The sequence below is a fragment of the Ursus arctos genome, unplaced genomic scaffold (assembly GCF_023065955.2).
Source record: "Ursus arctos isolate Adak ecotype North America unplaced genomic scaffold, UrsArc2.0 scaffold_9, whole genome shotgun sequence".
Lineage (NCBI taxonomy): Eukaryota > Metazoa > Chordata > Mammalia > Carnivora > Ursidae > Ursus > Ursus arctos.
The window spans coordinates 1,102,339-1,117,680 of record NW_026623111.1 but is presented as its reverse complement, the minus strand read 5'-3'; the positions used below and the strand labels follow the sequence as shown (position 1 = coordinate 1,117,680).

General features: G+C 50.0%; 1 protein-coding gene across 1 annotated transcript in view; it reads right to left on the bottom strand.

The window, feature by feature from the left end:
- NSD2 (nuclear receptor binding SET domain protein 2) overlaps positions 1-12,146 on the bottom strand; it is an 87,916-nt gene extending 75,770 nt beyond the window's left edge. Inside the window, 2 exon segments of the mRNA XM_048211867.2 lie at positions 697-769; positions 12,049-12,146. The gene's annotated coding sequence lies outside the window, so the exon portion shown is untranslated.
- Between the last annotated feature and the right edge of the window lie 3,196 nt (positions 12,147-15,342).

The following is a 15,342-nucleotide window of genomic DNA, read 5'->3' as shown; positions in this document are numbered from 1 at the left end:
TCAACAAAACTGGAGAAAAATATAGTCAAGATTTTTTTTTTTTAAAGATTTTATTTAGGGGGCCTGGCTGGCTCAGTTGGTTAAGCGTCTGCCTTCGGCTCAGGTCATGATCCCAGGGTCCTGGGATGGAGCCTCACACAGGGCTCTCTGCTCAGCAGAGAGCCTGCTTCTCCCTCTCCCACTCCCCCCGCTTGTGTGCTCTCTCTCTCTCTCTCTCTCATATTCTGTCAAACAAATAATAAAATCTTTTAAAAAAATAAAAATAAAGATTTTATTTATTGAGAGAGAGCACGTGTACAAGCGGGGCGAGGGGCAGAGGGAGAGAGAGAGAGAGAATCTCAAGAAGACTCCATGCCCAGCACAGAGCCTGACTGGGGGCTCAATCCAGGACCCTGAGATCATGACCTGAGCCGAAATCAAAAGTCAGACCCTTAACCAACTGAGCCACCCAGGCAACTCCCCCTTTTTTTTCTTTTTTAAAATCTTGACAATAGGGGTGCCTGAGTCCAGCTCCCTGCTCAGCAGGGAGTTTGCTTCTCTCCTTCACTCTCCCTCTGTGTGCTCTCTCTCAAATGAATAAATAAAATCTTAAAAAAAAATTTCTTAATTATGAAAGAAATAACTCAAAATGTCCCAGAATCAGAAAGTTGAAAAGATGCATCAAGTGCCAGCATAATAAATGCAAAGGAAACCCACCTGGTTTAGGGTGGGGGTGGGGGAACAACAGGTCACATGCAAAGAATCAGAAACCCCAACAGCATCAGCTTTCCTAAAAGAGAAAATACACATGGAAAACCCAAAAACACTGAAGCAATGCATTTAAATTTTTGAGAAAATTATTTCCAATCCAAATTTTATACCTAGCCAAGCTATCAACCAATATAATAGACTGTTTAGGCATGCTAAGTATCAAAAAATGTTGCCTCCCACACATTCTAAGAGAACTACCAGAAGGTATGTCAGCAAAACATGAAAGTAAATCACAGAAGACATGACACCCAACAAATGGGTGATCCACCTCAGAAGATAAGAACGTGCAGCTGTGGGGCACCTGGGTGGCACAGTCAGTTAAGCATCTAAGTCTTGGTTTCAGTTCAGGTCTGCTCTCAGGTTCATGAGATCGAGCCCCGCATCAAGCTCCACGCTCAGCATGGAGTCTGCTTGAGTTTCTCTCTCCCTCTTCCTCCGCCCCTCCCCCCACTCTCTCTGTCTCTCTAAAATAAATCAATCAATCTTTTAAAAAAAGAAAAAAAAAAAAGAATGTGCAGCTGTGGCCACAGGCCTATGGAGGAATCCAGTCTGCAGCAGGAAGACAAAACAGCTCCAAGGTCACCAAGAGAAAAACATGGAAGTGACAGAGTGTAACTGACCATCCAAAAGGCTTTTTCTACAGTTCATTTAGAAAACCTGGGACTGAATTACCTACAGATGCATGGAAAACTAAGCAAATAGAAAAACAACATAATTATTTCCACTAGGAAAACAACAAATCACATAAGAAAATAAATATTATTGATCACAGTGTATGATTTAGCTAAACAATGTAACAGCTGGTAAATATTCTTTTAAACCAAAAATTGTTATAAAACTGTGGTGGATTAAAGATAGCCAAAAATGCTCTCTCACTCTCCCCCCCCAACAAAGAAATGTCTGCTTCCACACTCCTTCATCTGGCCTGGGCCTGTGACTGCTCTCATCGAGAGAATACAACAAAAGCAATGCCATGCCAGTGCCAGCCTAAGCCCTGAAAGGACCGGCAGGTTTCACCTCCTTCCACCATGCTGTGAGGAAGCCCAAGCAGCCTCGAGTCTTCTGGGGAGAACTGAGGCCTGCGGCCAGCCAACAGCCAATACCAGCATGCCAGCCACATGAATGAGACAAGCTGACACTCCCTAGAGCAGAAACAAGATAAGGCTGGCACACCATGTCCAGACTGCAGAACTGTAAACACATAAATGCTATGTTTTCAGCCACTGAGCTCTGTAATAGCTTGTTAGGTAGAAACAGATGACCAAAACACCACAATATGGGGAAGAAGCAAGGAAGGTGAAGCAGGAGGACAGGGGAATAAGAAAGTTAAATCCTTATCTCCCAATGATGGAAACTGACACCCAATATATAAATCAGAAAGTTCTCAACTCAGCAAAATAAGCAAGTCATTTTTCTGAAGTACAAATAGATACCAGAAGAAATAGCTAAAAGAGTAGAACAACTGCCTCGTGGAATAGGGAAGCAGAGTGAAGCAAAGCAGAGGACTGTTATCTTTTGTTATGACCTTCATAGAACAAATTGTTTTTAGGGTACCTGGTTCAGTTTGATAAAGGAAAAGATAAATCAAAAACATCCATAAACATTTTGGTTGGTGAGGTTATAATTATGTTTCCTTCCACATTTCTGTATCATACAAATTTTTCATAAAATGTATTTTCTGGATTAAAAATTATCTGTAATAATAATTAAGCTTTCCATTTTACCTTAATGATGTCAAGCATTTGTATGTACATCCTTGAAAATAAAGATTTCTATAAACTCTAGGCTGGAACTCACAACTCAGTTTCTGCTACATCATACTCTGCCCATCATTCCTGTGCCAGAAACTCACAAAGGGAGGAGAGAGGTGAGGTGGTGCCAGCATTTGGGAAGCTACAAAGAACCAGCTCCGAGATTTCCACCGAAAGTAGAGAACAAGAAAAGGAGTTGGTGAAGACTAAGGGAAGCAACAATGGCCTCTATGAGTAAAGGACAGCCCACAAAGAGGGCTTAACCAAGAATAGAAGCCAGGCTTGAGAGGCCACAGCTCCACTCCAATATCAGGTGCACACCTGGTGTGTGAAACCAGTGTTATTTATGCTTCACCCCAAGGAGTGACCTTGGAGTCCTGGAGAGGCAGAATGTAAAGAGCAAATTCCTATTAAAACATATGTTCACTTTTAATGGGCCATCAAGACACAGATTTCCTCTATCTCAGAAGTTTATCAACCTACAAAAATAATCAGGGTCCCTCTCCAAAGTAAGTAGAGAGGGTAATGATCTATGATTTCTTCTGTTACTCTTTCTTCTGAACCAGTAGATCGCCTTCAGTAACACTCCGCTAACCCATGCCAGGGGCCTGACAGTGGAGCACTGGGCACCACCCTGTTTCTGCCTTTTACTGATAGAATCTGCTCATTCACACAGATCCTTAAAGCAGCTGGGAGCATTCTGGTATCTGAGAAATGTACAGGAGCTTACTTAGCCTCCAAAGGTAGACAGTGGACAAACAAGAACCACTTTTTTTTTTTTCCGAAGAAGTTACAAGCAGTTGAATTTTAAAGAAACAAATACCCTTTTATACAAATTTCAGAACTAAACAGAAAAGAACCGAATAAACTGTTAGCATGATGCATAATCCCAACTCATGTTCCACAGATAAAGTACACAATTTCAGACACAGAACAAGAGAGAATGACCTAACATGCAGCTTTCATTCTGGCTACTGCTGCTTCCAACAAAACATGCTTTTTTCTCCCACTTGAGGAAGACCAGGCTGCCTGAAGTCAGACAGCTTCTCCGCACTCTCAGAGCCGGCGCATGCCTCCACCTCAGACCATCACATGGAAGAATATGAACAGATGAGAATAAAGGGGCCCCCTCACCAGACACTGGACAGTGCTCAGCAACATCCCAGGCACACAACAGATCAAAGCGCTTCTAGGCCACACGCCCTTCTTGTCACCCACAAATCCAAGTGTGCTGCTGCTCTCTCATCTGGCCACAGGGACAGCATTCAGTGCTGATACCTCAACAGGCAACTGTCCATTCAGCTCAAATACACGGAGCATCTGCAGGTGCAACATGATTCTCGGGATACAGAAGGGAACTAGAGACCACTGTCCTGCCTTCAAGAAGCTTCCACTCAAGGGGGGAGGTCGGGTGGGGGGCAATAAACAAAGTAATGACCGTTGTGAATAAAAAATAATCAGTCAGAGGGGATCAGGGGAGAGACAGGGGGCAATTTCAAGTGGGGGAGCAATGCGGGCTTCACTGAGAAACTGACATTTGAGCAAAGAAATCAATAAAAATTTTTAAAGATTCCTTAATAGGCTTTTCTCTGTTTCTGAGCCCTGAAACTGAAGTAAATATAAATGCTTACAAAAGAATATTTTGTCTAGACAGCAAATGGTACCTCCAGCCATCCAGGTATGTCAGACAAAACCTTAGGGGCCATCCTAACATCTCTTCCCCCCACCATCTCTCATATCCCAAACAACAAGCCTTACCAGTTTTATTCCAGCCAGAATCCTTCCTACCTAAGCCTACCTACTTCCCTCCACACCCACAATCTCAATGCTCGCCCGCCACCACCATCTTTCACCAGACTACACCACAAACTCCTAAATGGCTTATCAATCAGCAAACTCACAGGCAGGTCTTCTCAAAGTAGAAAGCATCAGAATCACGTGAAAAGCTCATTTGCACACAGACTGCTGGACCCCACTCCACTACTTATGGCTCAGTAGGTCAAGAGCAAGCCTGCAAATCTGCTTTTCTAACAAGTTTCCCAGGTGACTGATGCTGCCAGTCTGGGGACCAGACTTTGAGACCCACTGGACTAGGGTATGGGGCAATAACAAGCCCCAAAGCAATCACTTGTTCTTGGCTTAACCCAAAGGTTTCTCTCTTGCTAACAGCATATATCTGTGTGCTTTTACAATTAGAGTCAGAAAAAGAAAATACAATAAAGCATACATCTCGCAGATCTTCCAGTCAGAAGTGACAGGTCACTTTTCATTGTCCAAAGCAAATTACATAGCCATACCGCACTCCAAGGCGGTAGAACTGCTCAATCCTACAGGGCACCCAAAGCAAGGGTGACTGGAAAGCTCCCAATGCAGACAGACAGTAACCGCAGCATGGTCTCCTGTATCCAACTCTTCGCTCTCCCCTAATCCTCTCATCACCGACTCTATGGAGGACTCTGAGAAAGGCACTTTCCAAAGCAAATGGGTGCATATCTCATGCACACAGACCGCCTCTCCTTAAAACCCTTCAAGGGCCTCACATTGATCTTAGGATGAAAATCCTTAAGACAGCCCCAAAACACCTGCACCCTCCCCTACCTCTGCAGCCTCATTTTGCACACAGTCCCCTTCACCCTCTGTTCCAACCATACTGGCCCCCTTTCTGCTCCTATCCCACAGACTGCTCCCTCCTCTGGAATACTCGTGCCTACCTCTACCAAGCTCCCTTCTGCTCTCTGCTCCAGTGGCAATCCCATCAAGAAGTCTTCCTTGAAAGTGAGTCCCCAGTTACATACAATCGCCCTACAGATGCTACTAGATCCATTCAATCTTTCCTTCATGACTTTTTTTTTTTCATTTTTGTTATGGAGAATTCCAAATACACGTAAAGGTAGACAGAACAGGTACAGTCCCATGTACTCATCAACCTAGGCCAGTCCTAACCCAGCCACATGCTCACTACCCTCTCTTCATAGAATTGTGAAGCAAATTCCAGATGGCATATCATTTCATAGGTAAGGAGGTGTATGTGTCTCACAAATTCTTTTCTTTTTTAAAATAAGCTCTACACCCAGCGTGGGGCTTCAACTCAGGACCCAGAGATCAAGAGTCCCATGTTCCACCACCTGAGCCAGCCAGGCACCCCTCAAATTCTTTTAACATAATAGAACCATTATGGCAGCTTAAAAAAAAAAAATCCTTAATGACAAATCTAGTCAGTATTCCAATTCCTAAGTGTCTCAAATATCATAGGTGATGTTTAGCCATGTCTCTAACTGGCCTGTCTGGGACACAAATAAGCCCTCCACAGTACAATTTTGTTCCTTGTTGAAGAGATCAGGTTACCGGACTCATAGGTTTCCCAAGTTTTGAGTTCTGCCGATGATGATCCTGTGGTATAGTTTAACATGTTCCTTTCCCCCATTACTTCCCGTAATCTGGTTGTTGGACATAGAACCTTGATCAGAATCAGGTTCAATTATTTGGCAAGACTATTTCACAGGCTTTTCAAAGATGTGATCTTTGTCCGCTGTCTCCCTGGTTTCATCCCTCTCACCAGTCTGTAAACTCCATGGGATAAAGGACATAGGGTCTGGCTCATCACTGACACTCAATGAGTGAAGAAATGTTAGAAGTATACCACCACACTGACTAACAAAAACATAATAGCCCACCCTCCTAATCATGTATAGATAGCCTAATGTTAAAATGTTCCCCGAGAGGCAGAACAGTAAGTTCCCAGAGTACAGAATCAAAGGTCAGGCCTTGCAGGAGTTCTAATCACTTACAGCCTTGTGACTTTGGGTCATTACTTAATATCTTTGGGATTCAGTTTCCTGCCGTGAGGATTCAATAAGAGGTAAAGAATATTCAAGGCTCAAAGCTGTGTAGAGAAAAGCTCGACCCAGATGGCACCAACTTCAAATCTTTTGGGGGAAGCAACACAGAAGCCTCTCATTTCTAACATATATTTGAATTTTTAAAATCTAGGAATTCACATTTTTATGAAACAAAAAACTTTAGGAAAACAGAAGACTCAAAGCTATCTCCGCTTGTTAACAGAGTACTTTTGGGCACTGTTCGAAGACCAGAAGACAAGTCAGAGGATCCTCTCCTTGAAAAACTCACAACCCAGAGCAGAGGGAGGGGCTGTCATGACAGGGCCCAACACACATAAAGAAATGACACGCTTGGGAGGAAAAAAAAAAACCCAAAACCCCATATCTAGTGCCCTGGGTGCAGGGTGGGCAACACCAGTGGCAACAGATATGAAGGCTGGGCCATGAGAGGAGCATGGCAGTGCCAAACAGGACAACTGAGGAAGAAGCAACAGCACACAAAAAGACCCATGGGATAGAGCCCGGCTCATCGCCAGAGCCGCAGCAGCAGAACAATGAGATCTCAGATTAGCCACAAAGGAATGACCAACAAATATGCCAGAAAAACATGCAGGGGCCACATGCCACACTTAAGATCTAGGACTACCTCTATGGAGTGAACAGTGAGGCACCAGGGATACATTTTTGACTGGTAGATAAGATCAGAGCTTCCTTTTGGAAGGAACAGAGGTAGATCAGAAACTGGGCCCACCTTCTCTTTCACTAGTTCACAGGGAGATAAAAATGGTGCCCCATCCACCCAATCTTTCAAAACGTGAATACCAGAATCACCCGGGCCAAATCCGATCTGTCCTCTCATTTTGAGCCCTATGCTGTGCCCGAACCCACCAATGCCACTTCAGCACCCTGTCTTGCATCTATCCACTCTTCCTACTCCTGCCTCCTATGCCTTGGAGGGCCACCATTCTCTAGCACTGGTCCATGAGCTTCCTCTCTGACATCTGTTACCTGCCCACAGACCTCCACCTTTCCAACCTCACAGCAAGGCAAGCATGCTCACATCACTCCCCTTCATCCACACCATTTGTGAGACATATTATTGCTCAACATGAAAGAACTGAGGGTCCATCATTCAAACAATCACTGACAGTCCCTCAGGCACCATTCTAGGCACTTGCGGGGTATGACAGAAATCAAAGCCAGAAGGAAAAAAAGTCTCCATCCTTACAGACATCTCAATGTAGTCAGGTAGATGAACAAGTAAGACACACAGAATGTCAAAGGATAAGTGTTATGGAGGAAAAGATAGAGCAGATGGGGGATGCCACGTGGCAACAGGGTCTTTTAAATCAGTGGTCGGTCAGGGAAGGGGCCTGAGAAGAAGTTTGAGCAAAGACCTAAAGGCAGGCAAGGAGCAAGCCATGCAGGTGTCCAGGGAAGAGCACTCCAGACAGAAAAAGCGGCAAGTGCAACAGCCTGAGGCTAAGCATGGCTATGGTCCTTGAGATGGGTGAGGAGCCAGGGTAGCTACAGCAGAGAGAGAATGGAGAGTGGGCAAAGGTTGGTGAAGCAAGCACAAACTGCTCAAGGCATAATATGAGAGCCTCTCAAAACAGGCAGAGACTTTGGTGGCTTTCTAGGAGTGAGGTCCAAGCTGAGAGTTGAATGAGAGGTAATTAACAGGAAAAGCCAACTGGGCCCACTAATATATACTGCGGGGGGGGGGGTGTTGGGGGGGAAAGGGGTGGCAAACACTGATCATGCAAATGCCCAAAAGCATAGCAGCCAGAGATGGGCTGAAGAGAGATAAGAAGAGCAGCGAGAGTTAGAAAGCCAGGGAGACACTAGTCTCGAACCCAGAAGGGCAATGGAGATTCTTGAAGAGTAGGTCCTCACATGATCTCGTGTGCATTTTGGAAAGTCCAGGCAGGATGTAGAGATCTGACTGAGGGTGGTAAAACTGGAGTCAGAAACACACTTTCTAATCTGCTGGCCTCCAGCATACAACAGCAAAAACATACGTGAAAAATTAATTGAAACCTAAAGACACTGCTGATATAAATACATCCTTTAACAGCATAACAGACTTAATTCATATCATCAGCTCTTCCAATGACAACTTAAAAATAGAGGTCCCAGCTCCTTCCAGTAATAAACACTGTTTCTCTATACACCTGCCAGGGAAGTTTCACTACTGAGGTTTTTGAGCTATAGGCCAGCACTCAGCTTAACCAATACTTTACAATGTCTATACTTGTCTGTTTTGTTGAAACCATTTAAGTATTACAGAAATAAGAAGCTTTGAAACTCATATGTGGCCATTTGCTTTTTGGATGGCACACTTCAAGGACAAAATTACTTTGTGGTCTGTCTTGATTTTTTTACCTAGCAATCCAAATTGCATCAAATCAATCAACTCCTTCAAAAGCTATATTGCAACCAACAGACAAATGCAAAATGCTGACAAGTCCCTGGGGTAACCAACATAAGTCTTTTTCTCCCCCAAGAGCTTAGTGTAAACTATTCCTGAAAAAGAAATTAACAAATCATACAAAGACAGTGTGTAAAGTACCAGCCTAACCCTCCTCTCAAGTCGCCTCTTGCTTTTGTATTTCATACACTTTATATTCTTTTTACCTTGCCCAGCAATACAGAGAGGTACAGTAGAAACTGCTGCTTGCTTCACTTTCTATTACTCATTATACTTATACACTTGCAATGTTTCATCATTAACTTTTTATTTAACATTTGAGTTAACTATGATGAGAAAAGCAAAAGGAAATAGCCCTGCCTGGCAAACATGGTCCTGGCTCCCCAATTAAAGGAGGGTGACCAGGACGCCTGGGTGGCTCAGTCGGTTAACCACCTGTCTTCCACTCGGGTCGCAATCCCAGGGTCCTGGGATCCAGTCCTGCATCAGGCTCCTTGCTTGGCTGGGAGCCTGCTTCTCCCTCTGCCTGCCGCTCCCCCTGCTTGTGTATGTTCGCACGCTCGCTCGCTCTCTGACAAATAAATAAAATCTTAATAAAAAATAAAATAAAAATAAATAAAGCAGGGTGACCTTAGGCCAGCCCCTTACTTTCCATACTCAGCTTCTTCCAGAGGATCCCTTTCTGCTCCAATGTGACTTAAAAAAAGAGGCAAACAGGCCAGATGCTGACATTAAAATGGTTTGTTTGTTTATCCTAAATCATATGCCCATTTATTCAACATTTAGTGAGCACCTGCTATGAGGAGGCACCAACAGAGCCTGGGCCACCCAAGGCTATGAGAGTCCTATCTCCAACAGCTCATCCCACAGAGGAGAAAGGTCACATATGGCCATTAAAAGCCTAGGTACTCTGTGCTCCAAAAGGAAGGACAAGCAGTGCTCCACGTTCACCAACAGTCCACGCAGAAGTCGGAAGGCAGGATAGGGCACCACATATTTGGGGAACAAAGACACACTTATTGAAGTCCACCAGAAGAAAAGAGTGAGGCTCAGGAAACTAAAATGCTTACCCAAAACTGCAAACATTCTAAGGCAAGCCAGAACAACAACAAAAGTGTACACCAGAATATGGGAGTAGAAAGCTCATATTTTCAGTTCCTGATGATTAATTAAAGTGTTTACTTAGAAAGGTTATTTGCTCCAATTAAAAAAGGGCAGAGCAAAATAAATTTAGATAAACTTCAGCATCAGCTTAGCACATTCTTTTATATGTGCTGGTGACCAAAAAACCCTCTATTTCATGCAGCACACATTTTATTAGTGTCCATACTCTCCCAGGACTTCTCAGTAAGTCCATCCCACCTACTTTTACATGTTTTACACTGACGCATCAAGCCATAAAAAGGGAAGTAACTAATTAGTTTACATTCTGCCATCTGAGTAAACTTGTAAAAGTTGGGACTACTTATGGGAGGAAAGGACATCCGAGTAGATGGGAGGCTCAACCCACTCTTCCTTAACTAAAGCCACAGAGCCTCATTTCTGACATCTAGTTCCTGCAGTTCTGACTTACTCTTCATTGGGTTCCTCACATTTCAGCAGGTACTCGCTGTTTTAACAGTTCCACATAAATTACTTGCAGAAAAACTATAAGCTGCCATACCTGGTAGCCTGTTTACTTTATTGTTTCACTCTAGTGTTTCCAAAATACGCGTGGACACACACGAAAAAACTGCCTCTCATTCTTCAAAATTCAGTTACTTATCTGAAACTCTTAAACTGGACAGTTCACTGCTGGAATCAGCGGCCAGTCTAATTGGTAGTAATGCGGGGGGGGGGGGGGTTGTATTGAATAGATCAGAGCTCTTCACAAAAGCTCTCACCAGTTCACAACCACGCAGTAAGCCCTCACTTTACCAACCATCAGCCCCAAACTGAAGGCTGCTGGGCGTCTGAGAAAATGGAAGAAAAGAAAAGGAAATGACTCAAAGTAATCGTGCTTAAGGCATGAGTCCTCTTCACTTCCAGTCGGTAGTTTAGATTTGAACTATGGCCGGCTGTGGGTAGAAGAGCACACAACACCAGGCACACATGAAGGGCTGTGCACACAGGGCTTGCTCCCCTCGCGTTATTGTCTGGAGTTGTGCTTTTTTAGTGGTGTTGCTCTCTTCCTACTTCCATATGGAACTAGGACATTTCAAACATTTGAAAAAAGGAAAGTTAAGGTCCCAGCCGCATAAATGGGACGGCTTCTTACCTAACATCTCGATAACCTTATTTAAAAACACATAAAACGTAGTCAAGAGAGTGGGCGCGTGGTGCCTTCGAGAGGTGCTGAAGCTGTTTAGTGATGAAGGCACCTCGGTGTGTAACTCATTTAAAAGTCAAGGCCTGCAAAACCTACGCGTGGGTTGTCAGCGCCGCACAACTTCCCTAACGGAACCCCGAGTCCACGCCTTAGCGAGCCGGCCTCTCCTCCCAGGTGCGGCGGAGCCCCGCACTCAGCCCACCGAGGGCGACGAGCGCCGGAAGGGCGGCTGTGATACTAAGTTTCCACCTGAATGTCAAACCTGGGGCGCCTCCCGCCCTGGGCGCGGAGGGAGAGCCGGCCGCCGCCGCCGCGGGCCCACGGTCGTTTTCCCCAAACTCAAGACCAGCATTCTGTAAATGCCGAGATTTCCAACCGCCCTTCTCGCGAGTGGGGCCAAGCCAGCCGTGCGGTCGGGGGCACGGTCCTGAGGCCTCGGGGCTCCTCGGCGGCGCCAGGGGCCGGGGCGGCGCGCGCCGACAGCCCCGGGCGGGGTCCCCACGCCCGCCCCGCGCCTCCACCTGCCAAGGCCCGGCCCGGCTCCAGGGCGCCCGCGCTGACCAACGGCCGGCGTCCGCCAGTGTCACCCGCGGACCCTCCGCAGACAAAAAAGCGCCTCCCCGCCGGCCCGGCGCGCCCCTCCCACCGCCGGCCCCGGCCCGGGCCCGCGCCTCACAAAGGCCGACCCGGCCCGCTCGGCGCCGCCGCGAACAAAGGCCGCCCGGCCCGCAGGCCGGCACAGGTGCAGCCGCCGGCGGCCGGGCCCAACATGGCCGCGGCCGCCCGCCGCCCGGCCCCGTTAGCCGCGGCCGCCCCCGCCCCGCCGGCCTCCCGGGTCCTCCCGCCCCCCCCACCCCCGGCCCCTCGGCCCCTCGGCCCGTCGGCCCCTCAGCCCCTCAGCCCTTCCGCCCCCCGAGCCCCTCGGCCCCTCAGGCCCGCGGCGGCGGTTGGGCCGGCGGCTCCAGTGACCTGTTGTGCGTCGCATCCTCCGGCGGCGGCGGCTCTCCGGGCGCGGCGGCTCCGGCGGCGGCGGGCCGGGGAGGGGGCCGGGGCCGCGGGGGAGGGAGGGCCGAGGGAGGGGAGGGGGCGGCGGCGGCGGCGGGCGCAGCGCGGCCAGGCCGAGGCTCTCCGCGCGCGGCGCCGACCCCGCCCCCGCGCCTCCCGCCCGCCGCCGCCGCCGCCGGGCCGCCGCCGCCTCGCAGAAGCCGCGGGAAAGTGCGCGCCGCTGATTGGCTGCCGCGCTCGCGGGGCTGCGGCCGGGCTTTTCAAATCCGCGCCGGGCGGGGCGCGCGGCCGGGCGGGGCGCAGGGCGGGCGGGGACCGGGCTGGGGGCGCGGGGCGGGGACCGGGCGGGGGGGGGCGCGGGGCCGGGGCCGCGGGACCCCGCGAGCCGCCTCAGACCAGCACGGAGCGCGCGTTCCGCTCCCGCTACTCGGCCGGGCGCGCTCCAGGCGGCGGCTAAACCCAAAGCCCGGAGCCGGGAGCCCGAGGCCGGAGCCAGCGGGCGCGAGGTTACGTCACGGCCGCGCGCCCAATCGCCGCCTGCGAGCCGGCCCCGCGCGATCGCGGCCCCAGCCGGGGCGCGCGGCGGTGGAGCGGGACGTGGGCTCCGGCGCCGCTCGCTCCCCGCCACCCGGCGCGTCCTGCGCTCGCACGTGCCCCTCGGACAGCCGTCCGGTGGCCAGCGTGCGGCACCGCGGGGTCAGTCCACGAGGGCCGCCAGCCCAGCACCCAGGTGGTCACCCACGCCCCTACCTCGGGGGCAGGAAGAAGGCGCCCGCCCGGGACTGGAAGCGCGGTGCCTCGGGGAAGGCGGAGGTCAAGTTCCAACTGCCCCTGCATAGGGAAAGCCAGCTGGAAGCCCCAGAGGAGCCCCTCCACTCACACACGCGCACACGCACGCCTGCGCTCCTGGAACCTACAGTACAGACTTGGCTTACATGGTCCCAAACAATGGGAGGGCGCGCGGAAAACAGACCGGAGGAGGATTAGTCCGCGCAGCACGATGGATGGTGTGGAGTCTTCCTGCAGAGTGTCTGCAGGGCGTGGATTCAGCCACCGCCCTCACCCCCCAGACTCGAGTCTGGCCTGGACCTGGGCCGAGTGGGGGATCTGTAGTCATCTGGGGGATGTGCCATTCCAGTGAGGCTTCGTGGGGCAAAGGGACAGGGCAGAAAAGAAGATCACTCTGACTGTGCCAAGGACGGTGGGCTGCTAGCATGGACACGGAGATGTGCCACTCAGATCCCCTTCCAAACAGGGTCTTCCTGCTCAGCCTCCGGCTGCCACCTTCTACCGGCCGGCTTCAGCTGCAAAGAGCCATCTCACCACGGGTCTCCTTTCCCAGGGCAGCCACATCCAGTGACTGAGGGGAAGGAGGTACAAAGACATGGTCAGTTCCTCCAGTGTCGGACTCTGGTAGGAGACACTACAGAGAAGTTGGCACTTCAAACTCTCCATCTTGACCCAGACACAAGCTGCTTCCCACCAGAGCAGGAACTAGCATAGGGCAAGCAGGGGCAGGGATGAGACCCTCCCCAGTGTCTCAACTGAAAGGAATTATGGAATTGCTCACTTTCAGCCAAGAAAGTGAGGTCCTAATGTGTGCTGTGCCCTAGCAGGGTGCTAGAGATCCTGAGAAACCAGAAGAGACACTTGCCCCAGCAGTCACTGCCAAAACTCACTGGGAGTTCCTGGAAAGGTATCTAGCTGGGCAGTGGCTCATTCACATTTGTATTTTGCCATATTACCCTTCTGACTGTAGGGAGGAGAGGTGCCCTCTCTGGGCCCTGGATCCCTCTGAGGCACAAACTTGAAAACTGCACCTTTTAAATCTTGCAGTACAGGACAAATACCACCATATCTCCTCTGATTTCACAGATTTGGAATTAAATCTCCTCTGGAAAAAGAAAAAAGCATTTAGAATGGTGTGATCAATATGCAAATTTATTCAAAACATGCAAATGTGCGTTTAGATTTTCCTGAAGAAAGTTATTTGGGGCTGGCTGGTCTTTTCCCGCCCAGTGCAAGCTTCCTTCGGCCCAGCCTGACTGTCTCATGGAGGTCCTGAGTCCTTTTCAGCAAGTCTGGCCAGGAGGACAGCCCCCAGCCCTGCACACTCCAGGGGCCTTGCCCTGTGGGGGCCATATTTCCGATGACTGGGCCCCCCACAGGTGCTCACAAGTGAGGCTCCCAAAGGTGGGCTATTGTCCCTGGGGCAATGATTTCGGAGCATACAGAGCTTGGAAATTTGCAGTGTCTGGGTAGTTCCCTGGCACTACAGGCTGAGAAACCATGTTCTTGGAAAACAGGCCTCAGGCAGGTGGGTGAGGGCCCTGCGAGGCAAAGCCCCAAGCCCGGTAGGCCCAGAGGGATCCTGCCCACCCAACAATGGCAGCAGGGACTGAACCTTGTTTGGGTCTCTTTGAGACTCCTGTCATTTCTCTGGATGAAAATTCTGGACTCAAAGGCAGGTGATTGCAGATGATGGAGGGATGACCTGCTCTGGCCTTTTTGGGGGGTTCAGCTGCCCTCCATCTCAGCTCCCACAGCACACACACACACACACACACACACACCCAGCTCTCAGGCCAAGGCCAAGCTAGCTGCGCAAGGCCTTTAGGACCAGAGGACTCCAGGCCTGCCTGCTGGACCTGGGACAAGCCCCACAACAACAGAACAAGAGATCAAGATTTGTGGGGAGTCCCCTGGCCACAAGGTCTGCAGCTGTGCTGCCTCTGGCGGCCTGCCTTCCACTGATCACCCACTCCGGGCATACAGCTCAAGAAGGCACAGTGCAGGCTCCCCTCCCTCTTCTCAGTGCAGCCTTGGCTGAAGCGCTCTCTGCCTCCCTGCTCCTCCTTGCCACAGGTCCTGCAGCTCATGGCCTGACCTCCCTGTAAGAGCTGCTGCCAAAGGCAAGGCCCAGGCCTCTTAGCCAAAGGAGCCCCCTCCCCTGCCAGGGCCAGGGTCCCTGAGGGGCCAGGCTCATTGCTGTTTCCATGGGAATGCATGCACTCTGACCTCAGCCTTTCTCCATCCCTGGCCAAATAAAGAGGGCTTCCAAGTGGAAACTGGCAGTCTTAAGCCACCCCTCCTCCCATGCCCCAGGTGGCCCCTGCCTCCAAGGAGGGGAAGAAATAAAGGCCCTTCCCCCAGCCCAGGCAGAGCAGTAGGGGCAGGGGGCCTCCCCACATCCCACCTTCTCAGAAACTCCTTCCCAGCCCTCTCCATTCTGCTCTCCAGACTGGAAACTTGCCTTTT